General features: G+C 57.7%; 1 long non-coding RNA gene across 1 annotated transcript; it reads right to left on the bottom strand.

The window, feature by feature from the left end:
- Positions 1-4500: 4500 nt before the first annotated feature.
- Positions 4501-5375, bottom strand: LOC131817803 (uncharacterized). Its single transcript, XR_009348589.1, has 3 exons — positions 5267-5375; positions 4865-4970; positions 4501-4632 (listed from the first exon to the last, which is right to left on the bottom strand). It is a non-coding gene; the product is annotated as an uncharacterized LOC131817803 (long non-coding RNA).
- Between the last annotated feature and the right edge of the window lie 8902 nt (positions 5376-14277).

Genomic DNA, 14277 nt, shown 5'->3' on the forward strand with positions numbered 1-14277 from the left:
ATTTGAAAACCACACAGGAGTTAGAAATCACTTAGTAAGAATTTCCTAATACCATGATTGCCAGGAAGTCATAGCAATCATGAATTAAATGAGTTCCCTGTCGCCAAATAATTTTGAATGAAAACTCCTTTTTCAAAGCTCAAATTCTTGAAGAGTGTTTGGGGATGTGGGAGTATTTTGATATGTTCCTTATGATGTAGGACGAGCTTCCAGAACTCAGAAATTTTTTAAAGAGCCTGCATGTGTGTTCATACTCGGGTTTCCGTCCCGGTCAGCGGTGCCCACGGCACAGAGACGTGGGCCCAGATTTCCACTCCACGCTCCGGTTAGGTCCAGATGGGAGCACACAAATACAGAGAGGTCAGCCGCGCCGCTGTCCCAGCGTCACCGGCAGTAGGTGTCACTAGATCCATTGCGAGAGCTGCTCACCGCACACCGGCATACACCGAACCTGCTCCCCAAGCCTCGGGTGTTCAACATGGTGACTCCTCACTGCCTGGGAACAACTTCTAGCCTGAGGGTTTAGTTCTGTTCCAACTTAACGAGCGTTGACGGAGCAGCTGCTATGGGCTGGGCACAGTGCCAAGGACAAGAGACCCAAGAACCAAAGCGTCTCTGACCATTCCTTCCTCCCCGCTGACCTGTCAGCACCTCACAGTCCGGGTACATTGCACTCCGGTCCTGCAGCAGCCTACGCCTCATCCCCATGCCCTGTCCCCACGTGTGCTCATCCCTCCTCCCTGAGCTCCAGCCTCTCCAGGGACGGGGGTTCCCCCGCGGCCTCATCCTGGCGTTGGAAAACCACACCCTCCCGACCTGATGGATGGCAGCCAACCTCTGCCATCAGAACAGCACATTCTGCAGTGGGGCCCCGGTTCAGAGCCAAGGTCCTGGCTCACTGCATGTGTGCCCTTGAGCAAAGGAGTTAACCTTGCTAACTTTTGGTGTCCCCATCTGTTCGTGGCATCGATGAGATTTTAACCTGATATTAGGTTAAATTATTTGAAATTGCCAAAAGTCAACTATTTTCTGCCCTACAGAAAAGGGCCGTTTTGTATGGCCTGGCCTAGTCCTTCCTACCTCTTAGGATGAGTGAGGGCTGCCTGAGAGCACAGGGACCCCCAGGGAGGTTGGGGGCTCTCTAAGGGAATTGGCGAGGAGATCTCTCTGGGAGGAGCTGCTCACGCTCCAGTCCCCACCTTTCCTTCGCGCCTTCCAAGCCAGGCTTAGAGAGCGCGTTCAAGAGAGCTCGAGGGGCGCATGCCGGGAGGACAGGTGTCCACTCCCTCCTGAGGAAGCCAGAGTCAGCCGCGGCGGGGTTCTGCCTCCCGCCCAGGAACCCGACAGGTGCTGGCACCCGGTGCGTCTGATGAGCGGGTCACAGCCTGCGGCCCCTGCCTTTTACCGTTCTTCGTCCACCAAAAACGAAACCTCGACAACTCTCTGTGCATTTCCCAGGATTCCCATAACATCAAACACTTTCAGTTCTGCAGGTCAGAAATCCAACCCGAGGCTCATGGGGCTAAGATCAAGGTGTCCACGGAGCTGTGTTCCATCATCTTCCCAGCGTCTTAGGGCCGTAGCCCCGGCCTCGTCTTAAAAGCCCCGATGGCCCGTTTGCACATCACATCACTTTGCCATTCTCTTCTGCATCCCTGGCCATAGGCGCCCCCCAAAACTCGTATGTCGAAATCTTAACCCCGCGGGGGTGGCATTAGGAGGTGAAGCCCTCGGGAGGTGGTGCGGCCGCCAGGGCGCCTCACCAGACACGGAATCCGGCAGCCCCTTCATTGTGCACGTCCCGGCCTCTGGAGCGGCGAGAGGCCAACGCGTGCTCTTTACAAGCGACCCAAACATTCAAGTACCCCGTGATCACGCAGGGTGTGCACGCACCTCCCACCCGCACGACCAGAGCACTCTCCCTGCCTACGGCCAGCTGCTTAGCAAGTTCAAGCCCATCTGCGGCCGTGATCTCCCTTTGCCAGCAATCGACATGCTCCCAGGAGCCACAGATCAGGACACAGGTGACTCTGGGGTCATTATTCTGCCTGTCACGCCATCCCTTAGTTCCAACTCAAGCCTTTTTTTTTTTTTTCTTACTCCAACCTCTGACCCTCGTTTTCGGCACACAGACGACTCCAGCCACACTGAAACCTCGATAACATAATTGAGGACCTAAAGTACACATTTATGAGCGGTTTCACTGAATTCTCCTTAAGATAAAGCAGAACTTCTTATTCTGGCTTAGCACAGCCCCGAGTCAGGGGTGCCTTAAACAGACCCGTGTGAGTTCACCATGAGAGGCGATCTCGGGGGGCAGCAGGGGAGGCGGCTGGGAAGACGGACGTCCGTCCCCTCTCCGCCCAGGAAGTACGCTCTGGTGTATACTCCTCTTACTTGAGGTTCTCCAAAAACACGCCCGGTTTCAGTAATTCACTAGAAGGACTCACGGACTCACCGGAGAGCCGGACCCACGGCCGTGATGGAGTAACAGGTGGGGACCGAAAGCACGAGCAGCAAAGAGACGGGCACACCGGCAACGCCCGGGGGGAGCAGGCGCCGGCGTCCAGGGCCCCCTCCCGGGGCTCACACAGGACACACTCAATGGCCCAGCGACATGTTGTGACCAGGTGAAGTGCTGCCCACACCGGAAGCCGCCGGGGACGGAGCACAAGGGTTTTCCCGAGAGCGGTCATGTGCACTCCCTCCTCCGCCTGGCCCAGACCCAGACCCGTCCCGGCAGGGAAACAGGTGTTCTGCGTCAACCACGCTGTTTACATAATGTCGGCCCCGGGAACCCCTCTTATCAGTGCTGGGGGGCGGGGGGACCCCCATCCAAGTTCCCAGACGCCAGCTCAGGGCTGGCCTGGCCAGCTGGCCTTTCTGGGGACCACGGTCTCAGCCCTGCTGCGCTGACTCCCTTCTGCGCCAGCTCCTAGGTCTGAAGGGTTTACTGACGCACAGAAGCATGTTCCAAGGGAGCCTGCGGCTGCGTCCACGTGCCGTCAGCCACCTGCGTCTGCTGTTCGCTAGGCTGCGCTGCGCTTTCCCTGGGGTCCCACGGGCCCCACATTCACAGGACGGTGGGAGCGGGGGCAGGTGCTTTCCGGGATGCGTTTGCTTCCCGGGAGGGCCGGCGGCAACAGTGGCCACAAGGACCCCGACGGGCTCCTCCTGTTTCTCCATCTTCCTGCGCTTGCCTCCAGGGCCCCTCTAAGGACAGCTCTGGGTGGAGGAAGCAGGTACCGTTTGGCACTTGTCCCCAATGGCATATTTCCACGAGACCAACGCCTGACAACTAGAAGGGAACTGACCCCTCCAAGATGTCCTACTGACTCTAAATGGAATTTTCTGCCTGAGACCACGTCCGCACAATGACACGACTGCTCTCCCCCGAGGGCAGCAGCGCCAACTCAGACAAGGTCGGCGCCTGGCAAAGCCAACGCTGCGGCTGTGGGTGGGCCCCGAGGAGCCCCAGATAAGCAGGCGGAGAACAGGCCCCAGGCAGAGACCTGCCCTCCGCGGAGTGCTCTGTGGGCTGCTGGATAAGGAAGGCTCTGGAGAGCGGGCCCCACGCGGGGGCGGGGCAGGCCGTGGGTCAGAAACCCAGCGCGGGCACACCAGGACGTCGGCCAAAAACTAACCTCGCCGTCAAGACAGCAGTGAGGGGGGAGGCACAGATCCCTTAAACCGGTCGAGAAAGCAGCAACCACGCCAGAAAAGCGAGATGCACCGCGCGGCACGGATGCCTGGCGGCGGGAAGAGCGCAGGCTGGGCACGGCTCACCACACCTGTTTTCAAGAAATGACTCCCCGCAGCCTCTGAAGAGCGACGCCCCAGAGAGAGAGAGGCAGATTGCGTCTCCAACCCCCGCCGGGGCCGTGGACTGAGCCGCCAGATATCGTGGGCCGTTTTCGGAGAAATGTGGTGGGAGCAATGGCGGCCGCAGAAATGCAGTCTACACAGTCTACACGGTCTACACGGTCTACACGGCCTGTGCGGTGGCTGCTGGGCTCCAGGACCTGCCCGGCGAGCACCCGGCGCTGCTCTACTCCGGTGGGAGGCGGACACCGGGACCACGCGCTGCCCCGACTGGTCTCTAGGGCTCTTTTATTTTATTTTTTAATTTTATTCATTTATTTGACAGACAGAAATCACAAGTAGGCAGAGAGGCAGGCAGAGAGAGAGGGGGAAGCAGGCTCCCCGCTGAGCAGAGAGCCGGACGCGGGGCTTGATCCCAGAACCCTGGGATCATGACCTGAGCCGAAGGCAGAGGCTTTAACCCACTGACCCACCCAGGCGCCCCGTCTCTAGGGCTCTTTATGTGCCCCGTTCCCACGTCCCTGAGCCTGGGCGAGTGCTCAGCCTTGGGTCAAAGAAACGTGACATCCATGCGCGGGGCTGCTGGGCTTAGAGGGAGATCCTTAACGTCCCTGAAGTGGTTTCTGTGCGCATCAGTGCAACGCCGCGTTCATTCAGTCCTAAGACTATTGAAGGTGAGTCCCCTTGACGTAGGAGGTCATGTTCACACTCTGAGTTTCCATGCTTGTGTCGACCAAAAGATGCAACCACGGCGCTAACCAAATGGCCAGGAGGGGCAGGGTCGGGTGATTCAAATCACGGGAACCCAACCTGAAAACCACAATAAGGGGCGCCTGGGGGGCTCAGTCGGTGAAGCATCTGCCTTCAGCTCAGGTCGTGATCCCAGCGTCGTGGAATCGAGCCCCGCATCGGGCTCCTTGTGCACTGGGAGGCTGCTTCTCCTGCTGCACTGCCCCCCACTCATTCTCAGTCTCTCCCCATCTCTCAAATAAACAATAAAATCTTAAAACAAACGAACAAACAGTAAGACAGCACTACATACCCACCAGCATGGCTGAAATGAAGACGGACGGTACCAAGCGTCGGGAGTGGTGCGGACGGTGAGGAGGTTCACACGCGGCCGGCAGGAGTGCAAACAGGTACAGTCACTTTGGGAAACATCGGTTATACCCATGCCTACGCCATGCCCAGATACGCTCCTAAATACCTCCTAAATACGTCCCCAAGAGAAATGAGGGCAGGGAGCTCACCCGCCAAAACACACGTCCGAGGGACTTCGTTGTCAAGAGCAAGCAGAACGGAGGCGACGGACGTGGGAACCGAGTCACCTCTGGGAGCCGGGGGAGGGGGCTGAGCCAGAATGACCGGCGTGGGTCCCCGGGGAGCCTTCCTGGGGCTGGAAGGTACCGCATCGGGACCCGGGGGGATGTCCACGGGCACGTACCTGCAGCAGGACGGGCCTTCCATATTTAGGGTTTGTGTGAAAAATGAAAACAGCGGCAGCGGACAGCGGACGCACTGTGGACAGGGACAGGGACGTTGCTCAAGCCCCGACGGGCCCTCGGCGGGGTCAGAAGGAAGGCGGAGCCGCAGGTGCAGGAAGCAAGGGGCCTGCCTGGGAAAGCCAACCCCGGCGGGGAAGTTGGCAGTTGATCCCGCCAGATAAGGGACAGATTCATTCATTAGTTGACACAGCACCGAACAGATGGCTGCAGGCTGTCGGCTAGTTCAAGGCCCCGGGAGCGTGTGCGTGTGCCCTGTGTGTGCGCGAGCGTGCAGGGACACAGGTGGGCGGCTTCCTCACCTGAGAGGCTGTCTCCCAACAAAGGGGCTTTCTCGTCGAGGGCGCAGGTCAGGGCTGACTCGAGGGCCTTGGGAAGGAAACACCCAGAAACGGCAGAAGACTTCGGACTGCGCGGGAGACGTGAACTTTGACCCCACATCCTTCCCCGGGTTTGGCTGGTAACCGACCTGATCCCTCTGTTTGCTCAAGGTGGGTTTAGGGGATTATCTGTTGGCTGCTAACCAGGTGGGAAGCAAAGGCAGAAGTGTAGACAAAACCGAACGTCCTCACAGCCCGCAGCCGGCGGCAGCTCCTGGAGGCTGAGAATCCGGTCCCTCCGGAAGCTCCCGCTGTCTGATGGCCGCGCTCTGCTCCATGGAAAGGCCCCGCCGCTCGGCAGCGCCAGCCTCCCGCCTCCAGTGAGCCTCTTGTCAGGTATGAAACCCTCGGGTTTCCCTTTCTTCACCTCCCCTCGCCCCTAGTATTCAAGCAGTTGCTCCTCACAGTGCCGGATCTGGTCCCCGTGCTTTCATAAAACCACCTTTTGGCCCCCAAGATGACCCCACCAACCTCACCGACATGCCAAAAACTACACCACTAACACTGACCCCGATGTAGGTCTTTATCCCGAAAGGACGATGAATAAAAATCTGAGGTCTCTGGGTTGGACGCCCTACACTTCATTACTTCTAAATGCATCGTTCATTCCCCGCCTGGATGTTCATTCAACCCTGGCAAAATGTTCCCTGTACCTAATCCATAACCGTCCTCCAGAGGAGGGGCAGGAAGCAAAGCGCACAAAACCTGAGCGTAAAGAACCGCAGTTGGGGCATCCAGGGGGCTCAGTCACGGGGCGTCTGCCCTCCGCTCAGGTCACGATCGCGGGGTCCTGGGCCCCAGCACTCCCTGCTCGGTGGGGAGCCGGCTTCTCCCTCTCCCACTCCCCCTGTTTGTGCTCCCTCTCTTGCTGGGTCTCTCTCTGACAAATAAATAAAATCTTTTTAAAAAATCATACTAAGCCATTTGATAATTTTTTTGTCTTTATATATAAACTTCATAAACTTTATACCCAAACTGCTTACTAGTGAAAGAGCTTTAAAAGGTCTTGAAAAACAATGATTTTTTGGAGTATGAGGGTTCTAAACACAGAAGGAAAATATCTTAACATTTGGGGCTGTGGCTAGGAAATCCTGGTTTCCCGAAACTGTCGATTCTGAGGTGTGCCGAAGATGAATGTCCTTGAAATGTAATCCGCGTAAGTACCACGGGGCACGTAGGACACTGGGGGTGAGGCCCGACCCCGTGCGCCCAAGCAGCATCTCTGAATGACCCGGATCAAGTGCATCCACACCGAGCGCAAGCTCCCTCTGCCGACCTGCGACACACAGTTCTCTGACACACGCACGGTGCGTGCACAGGGGGAGGAACCAGCACAACTGCGGCTGCCGACCTCTAGATAGAGCCATGGCTCTGAGGGTTCAGAGACTTTTCAAACATCGCGTCCGAACCCCGTGCTGGCCCCGATCCTAAGGGATGGGGCAGAGACTTCACATCCTTTAGGATGGGCTGTGCCCTCGCGTGCCCACGGCTGAGCTGGGGAGCTGCCCCTCCCCGGGGACCGGGGACGGCACAGGTGCATGCTGGGCCGCGGCAGGTTTGGGGGGAAGGCCTCCTCCCTCCCTGTCTCCCATCCGAGAGCACTGCTTAACCCTAAACGCGCCGGGTCACTTGAAAGTTTAAGATGGTGATTCCGGGGGGCACCCGGCTGGCTTCAGTTGCGAGAACATGAGACTCTTGATCTCGGGGTCATGAGTTCAAGTCCCACACCGAGAGCAGAGCTTACTTAGATAAATGAGTACAAAAAAAAAAAAAAAAAAATCGTGATTCCAGCTCAATTACATTGTCCCTAACGGGTGTTCCGTGAGTATTTCATGAACGGAGGCAGTCGCATCCACACTGGGTCGTCATCTGTTTCCTGCGATCACGTGGTTGTCTACAACGTGCCTCATAACTGGCGGCAAAGGAGAGATGACGCGCGGCTGGTTCCCAAGGCCAGGGCGCAGCGCGTGAACCCCCTGCCACTGCTGCCTTGCAGAACTCCACTCCGAAAACGAAGAGGAAGGGCTGGATGGTGCCCGAACCCGGGTGAGACCGGCAGCGGTGAATTCGATCTGCAATTTGCTTTCTCTTTTACCAAACACTTGCTCTCGGACCTTCTCACGTGGTTCTCCAAACAACGCTGGGGGACAGGTTTGATTGCCCCACTGGGCAGATGGGGACCGTGAGGCTCAGGGAGGCAGAAGCTCTTCACTCTTCCGTGTTGCTTTGCTCAGGGACACAGGTGCGGCGGGGGGGGGGGGGGGTATTCACGGCTCTGTCTCCCCTCCCAGAAGCGCAAAGGTTGAATTAACTGGACACTCCAGTTTCTTCCTGATCTCCAGCCTGCACTTCCCCAGGCAGAGCAGGGCTAGTGCCCCAACACCGGCCAACCGGGAGCCTGGTGGGGAGGCCCTTGGGAGAGGACACGGAGGGCGATTTCTTCACAAGTCAGTCCTTGCCTCCCGGACCGCCTTCTCCTTGCTCGAGCTCTTTGTCTGCCGCCGTCACCCGCTCCTGCAAACAGATGTGTCATCGCTTGCAAGCCACCTGCTTCCCCTCCAGGAGTGGGCGCGAAGGCCGCGTGTGTGTGCGGGTGACCCGAGTTCACACCAAGCCTCAGGAGCTGTGCACCCTCCCTTCCGCGCGCCTCCAAGCCTTGGGGCTGCTCTCAGGGCCCCCCGAGCGTTTGCAACTGTCGCCTCGTAGAATAATTTCCAGGGACTGTTTCTCAGGTGTGAGTAAATGGAAAACCTGTGTCATCCAGGAGGCAGGACTCTAGAGAGACGGTGCGCTGCTGAGGCACCACCGCCCCCTGCCCCACCCCCCTGTGGTGAACAGGCGGGTCACCGTCTGGAGCAAAGGAGCCAGACTTCCTTCCCCTACGGACTGTCCTTATGTGTTCACCTGCTCATTTGTTGCTCAGTTTGGGTAATTTACTGTCTGCACATGAACTTCCAGGAATGCCTGTCCCTCAATATTCTTATGTTGAAGCCTGATCCCTTTGGGGGTGGTTTGATCACGAGGACAGAGCCTCCGTGAATGGGGTTTGTGCCCCATGGAAGGCTCCAGAGAGACCCCTTGCCCTCCACCATGTGAGGACACAGCGAGAGGGAACCATCTATGTAACAGAAAGTGCCCCGTTACTGGAAGTGAGCACAACGGAGTGGAGAACATACCATGTTCATGGATGGGAAACAGAACATCACAAGAAGAGCCAAGACGGCGTTGCCTGATGATATGGACGGAAGGGTGTGCCCTGCTGATGTCCAGTCCTGTCACAGAACAGCTGGGACTAAGGGGACACAGTGGCAACCCAGGTAGAGACAGAAAGTCAGGGAGCCACAGGATCAGCCCCAAAACTGCCCTGCATGTGTGCAAAGTGATGTGTGCCCAAGGAGGCATCTGGGAGTGAGAGCCAGCAGCCAAAACGCTTACACTAGAAGCAGAAATCACAGGGACAGATCCAGAGATGGGAACCAGGTGTGAGGAAGAGTCAGGCCAGAACCCTCGTGCTCACCCGGGGACCCAGACACGGCCCAGCTAGGACCGGAGGGCATCCTACATCGTTCCTTGATCCCGGACTGACTTTCTAACCTGCTTAGAAGACGCACACACGCGGTGTAGACTAAATGATCCAGAGGAACAAAGGATGACCATAATCTCCTCTCTCGGGATGCCTGGGGCCTCCCTGGAGGGGACAAACCGTGTATGTGGTGAGGACCCAGGCGGGGCCAGCAGGCCGGCGTCCAGGGGAAAGACAGCAATGCACACATGCGGCACGCGCCGGTTCAGCCCATGAAGCTCCTTCTCACAGACAGCTTGCCGGAGGGCCTTGGGGTCTGGCGGGGAAGCGGGGCGGGCTGAGCACCAGCACCCCAAGGGCCACGTGCAGACACGTAGAGGCAACGAGACACACGGATCGGCCAGTCAGCAAACGGGAGCCTGGCTTCCTCTCTTGGACTGTGTGTTGCCTCGAGCGTCTAAGGAGCAGGCTGGTGGCGGGCCTGTGAGCGTGCCTGGGGACAGACAGCGCAGGTCCCAGAGAACTTGAGTCCAGGTTACTGGCGGGAGAGGAAGGGACATGGCGGGAAGCGGGGGAGCTGCGCGCAGATGGGGCCCGAGGGACGCGCTGGGACGTGGCTGCCCCGGGGAAGACGGCGTGTGGCTCGTGGGTGTCTTCGCCTCAGGTTGGCGACAGGATAGAAGAATTCATTGTGTCATTCAGAAAAGTTTTCCGTGGGTGGTTGGTCTCCCTGACCATGAACCTGGGGGTTTCCAGAAAGCCAGTTCTCCTTTCCCTGGCTCACAGCTTCCCCTGCCGTCCCGCGGGGCAGCGCCTCTGCCCCCGGCCCTCGCACGCATCCCCGGATCCTGGCTCCACGCAGAGAACACAAATCCCGCGCTGGGGCAGGAATTTTTTTGAAACGTTTGCTTCTGCAACAGCCAAGCACCCCAAAAGTCACTTGAGTCCCCCCCCCTTGAGAGCACCCTAAAATCCACCCGGGCTGTATGCTTTAAAACGGTGGATCTGTTGGCCCGGGAGCTCTGAGTCAGGAAGACGACACGAGCCGAAACCGGCACAAAACAGCCGCGGGGGGCCCGGGGGATGGACACGGCGGCGGCTCAGGGTCAGGGTCAACGCTTGGCGCCCGTGCGATTTTGGAATAATTCTCATGGAACATCCAAGCCGAAATCACCCAAATGTCACCGTGCGCGTGTCCTCAGCGAACGAATGACACGGTTTTCACCCAGCGCTTTCCACTTCTCTCTTCTGGTTTTGACTGGAGGAAATTTAAAAATTATGTCATTCAAAGGCGTGGAGGTCGCCTGTCTCCTTGCCGTGCAGGCGCGGTCAGAGAAGGACAAAGGAGGAAAAAGAGAAGAGAAAATGCGAGGCACCTCGGGGCAGAAAGGGTGGCTCGGAGGAGGTGACATTTCAGCTGAGAGCAGAAGAGCGGGGTGATGGGCCACGTGAGCGGTAGGAGGACCATCACGGCGGTCCCACGGAGTCATGCGGGAGAAAGTGGTTTGTGAAGGACAGGGTGCCCAGCCAGCCCTGACCCCGCAGTGGTTTCCAGTGTCTCAGGGGAAGTGCCAGGGAGCAGGGATGTGGGTGTCCAACTTGAGACCAAGCCCAAAGCTGAGAGGCACCATCCCAGGCATGGAGGGAGTTTCCTTCTGGCACAAAAGCATTTATGGAGTGTCCCGCCGTCAAGTGTATGTGGGAGAGATGTCAAGCCGCCTCCATCCAGTGGTTTCCTGATTCAGCTGTTTGTGAGCATAAAACAAGGGGAAAGGCACCCTTGTCCGTCCCTGCTAAACTTGATCCCGTTCCGAGGCTGTTTAAGGAGTGTGGGGGGTCTAGGGAAGCATGATTTTCGGTGTGCAAGTCAGGAATGCGAGCATGTTACAGCAGCAACAATCATGAGAAGGTGAAGTTCTGGTAGGAGAGATCAGTCATCCTCTAGGAAGATCCCGAAGATTCTTAACCTTATTTTGTATCAGGGACTCCACGGTGGGATCAGTGGTGACCCCCCGAAGAGACACCTCCACGCCCTCAGACCCAGGCCCAGGAAAGGTGGCCTTCTTTGGAAAAGGGGCTTTCCAGCTGTAACTAAGTTATGGATCTCAAGATGAGATTACCCAGGACTGAAGGTGTCTTTGTCAGAACAGAGAACACGGGTGCCCCAGGCAGAGAGGTCCGAGGGATGCAGCCTGAGCAAGGAACACCCAGGGTCACCGGCAGCCGCCAGAGGCCAGGAGACGAGCACAGAGGGGGCTCTCCTCCAAAGCCTGCGGACACTTCGATTTCAGACTTCTGGCCTCCAGAAGGTGGGAAAGAACACGTTCCTGTTGCTTTCAGCCACCCAGGTTTTGGCCATTTGTTATGGCGGCCCCAGGACCCTTGAACAGACTCCTTTCGCAATCTGGTGAGGCCTGACAGGCCCCTTCAGGAGTAATGGTTATGAAAGGCATAGAATAGAAGGTATAGAGTGACAAAGGAGACAATCCTACAGAGGCGGCCATTGCTCTGTGGACCCCACGGGCCCCAGATGAGGAACGAGGAGAAATTCTATGAATTGATATTGGTCTCCATCAGGCAACCCTGCTAATTTAACTGCGCCCATGTACTGGAATGCCTTGAGAATAGCCACTGGCCAGGGAGGGGCCACCTGTCCCTCGAGCCCATTCTGGCAAATGCCTACGTTCTACCCCCGACGTGGTCGTACCTGGAGGCCTCGTGCCCAGGACGTTCAAGCGGGACTGCAGTGCCTCGCATTAGGGCCAAGCCCCGGATGGGAAGCCTCGAACAATGCCTTTTTATAGGCATAAAGGAACACACGACAATTCTGTGACACACCTTCCCCTTAACTTGCTTGTAAAGGGCAGGACAGCAGCACAGCACATGTATCTCAGGAGACAGGCTTTCCTGTCCCCGCGGGTCCCCCAACACCGGCTCTGCTCAGACCCCAACGCGGGAAGCAAGACTGTGATGGCGTCTTTCCACGAACATCACCTTTGCTTCCAAACCATTCCAGAGAATCTTGCCCTAAAATCAGCACTGCATTCAACCTCGGAAACCCAAAAGACGGAAAGTGTTAGCATCAGACGACAGTGTCCCCTGGTCTGTAGACGTGGTTGGGAGAACAGAAGGCCAGTTGCCCTTGGTCAAATGCTTGGGAAGATTATTAGTTCGGAGAAACAGAGAGAGCTCCCCGAATCAGCCCTAGATCCGACCGACGGGTGCTCTCTACAGAGCCACGGCCCCCTGCACCACCAACCTTGCCGGGACGTCCAGGCCACCTAAGCGGGAGAGCAGGCCGCTGACGGAGCCTCGTACATCCGTCCCGCTCGACTGGTAGTAACGAGGTGGACGCCCCTGAAAACGGCCCCTGAGGCCTCCTGCCCTAATCCCTGGGGCTGTGCAGGCCACAGATGTCATGCCCTGATCATACCTGTTACATGACAAAGGGATTTTGTAACTAAGATTACTAATCGGTTGACTCTGAGTGAATCAAGACAAGACTGTCGGTCACCTGAGCCCCTTACAAGCTGAAAGCAGAAGGGGAAGTCGGAGTGAGAGCCTGCGGGCCCCCAGGGAAAGCGGGAGCTGGCATGTGGACAGCCTCCAGGAGCGAGGACGGTCCCCAGAGGACATCCAGCCAGGACACGGAGAACCTCTGTCCCACGTCTTCAAGGACCTGAATTCTGCCGGGAGCCCAAGTGAGCCTGGAGGCAGTCTCCCCAGTCGAGCCTCAGGAGGAGAACGTAGCCCAGCCAGTCCCTACAGGACAGCCTAGGAGGTCCTGAGCAGCGGACCCGGCTGTGTCCGCACGGACGTGTGACCTGCAGAACGGGGAGGTGACAAATGTCTCTGGCGGGAAGCCAGCCGTCCGTGGCAGCCGGTGGCACAGCAGAAGGAAGCCGGACACCCTCGGTGCCATCAGGAGTGGGCTAGTATGTGGCCCCCGGCCCCGAAGAGTCACAGAGAGAGGAAGCAGCGGTTGGAGCCCCCAGCGCCCATTCCTGGAGGACGCTCCCTGCGGCTGCAGCAGGGCGCCCACCGGCCCCAAGGGGCCCCTGAGCCCCGCAGATGCGGCTGCCGTGCATGGAGCCGCTCTTTCCGGGTGAAACACACCAAGGTTTGGAGGCTTCGTTCGAGAAAAAGGAACGTGAGCGATCCCATCAATAACTTTTCTATTGATGACATCGATCGACTGGCTGATACGGAAAATAGTATTAAAGTCACTTTCACCTCCTTCTCTTTACTTCTTTAATGTGGCTTCTAGAAAATGTTAATTTTGGCACGAGGGTCATGTTGCTTTCCAGCGGCGCCGCATCAGCCCTGCCTTGCCCGACCCTCCCCACTGCGCCGAGCCTCGGAGGAGTGGTCAGCGTCAGACAGTGAGGGCATGAGGCAGGGACGGGCATCAGGGTCATCAGAGCCCAAAGCCCGTGTCCTGCGGTCCGGGCTGCCCTCCCAAGCAACCACGACGTCACCCTTTGGTTGAAAAGCAACCTTTTCAGCAGAGGCTGGATGCCCTAAACCAAACAAAAGCTTCAAATGGGGATAGGACCTCAGGCGGAGGGACTTAGGGAAGTATTTTGGGGTCCTGGGAGACCTCTCATTCCCCTCCCAACATCTGGCTCTAGGAACTGACTCTGATAAGCCCAGAAACCGGAATCTTCCACATGAGCAGTCGTGCAGTCATTAGGGACACCTGGGGATCTCGGTCCCCCTCCGCAGGATATCCAAGGATATCGTATGAGAAAAGAAAGGTTATGATTGTGATCCGTTTTCATGTGTGCCTCCTCCAAGTTACGGTTATCTTCATATAAATCCCACCCAAGATCCCTGCGATCGAGCCCCCGGCATGGGCCCGCGCCGTGTCTTCATCCCACCGTGCAGCCGGTCTGGGAGGAGAGAGGGCGGCAGAGGGTTGTGTTCTAGGCAGAAGCTGAAAACAGCAGCACTCAGGCCCTCCACCTGCCCTGAAGGTCAGCCCTGCAGGGGACTGGGCGGTCCGGGTCCTCTCGGCTCCAGGAGAAACTGAGGGGTACTTGCAACCATT

This window comes from Mustela lutreola, chromosome 16 (assembly GCF_030435805.1).
Source record: "Mustela lutreola isolate mMusLut2 chromosome 16, mMusLut2.pri, whole genome shotgun sequence".
Taxonomy (NCBI): Eukaryota; Metazoa; Chordata; class Mammalia; order Carnivora; family Mustelidae; genus Mustela; species Mustela lutreola.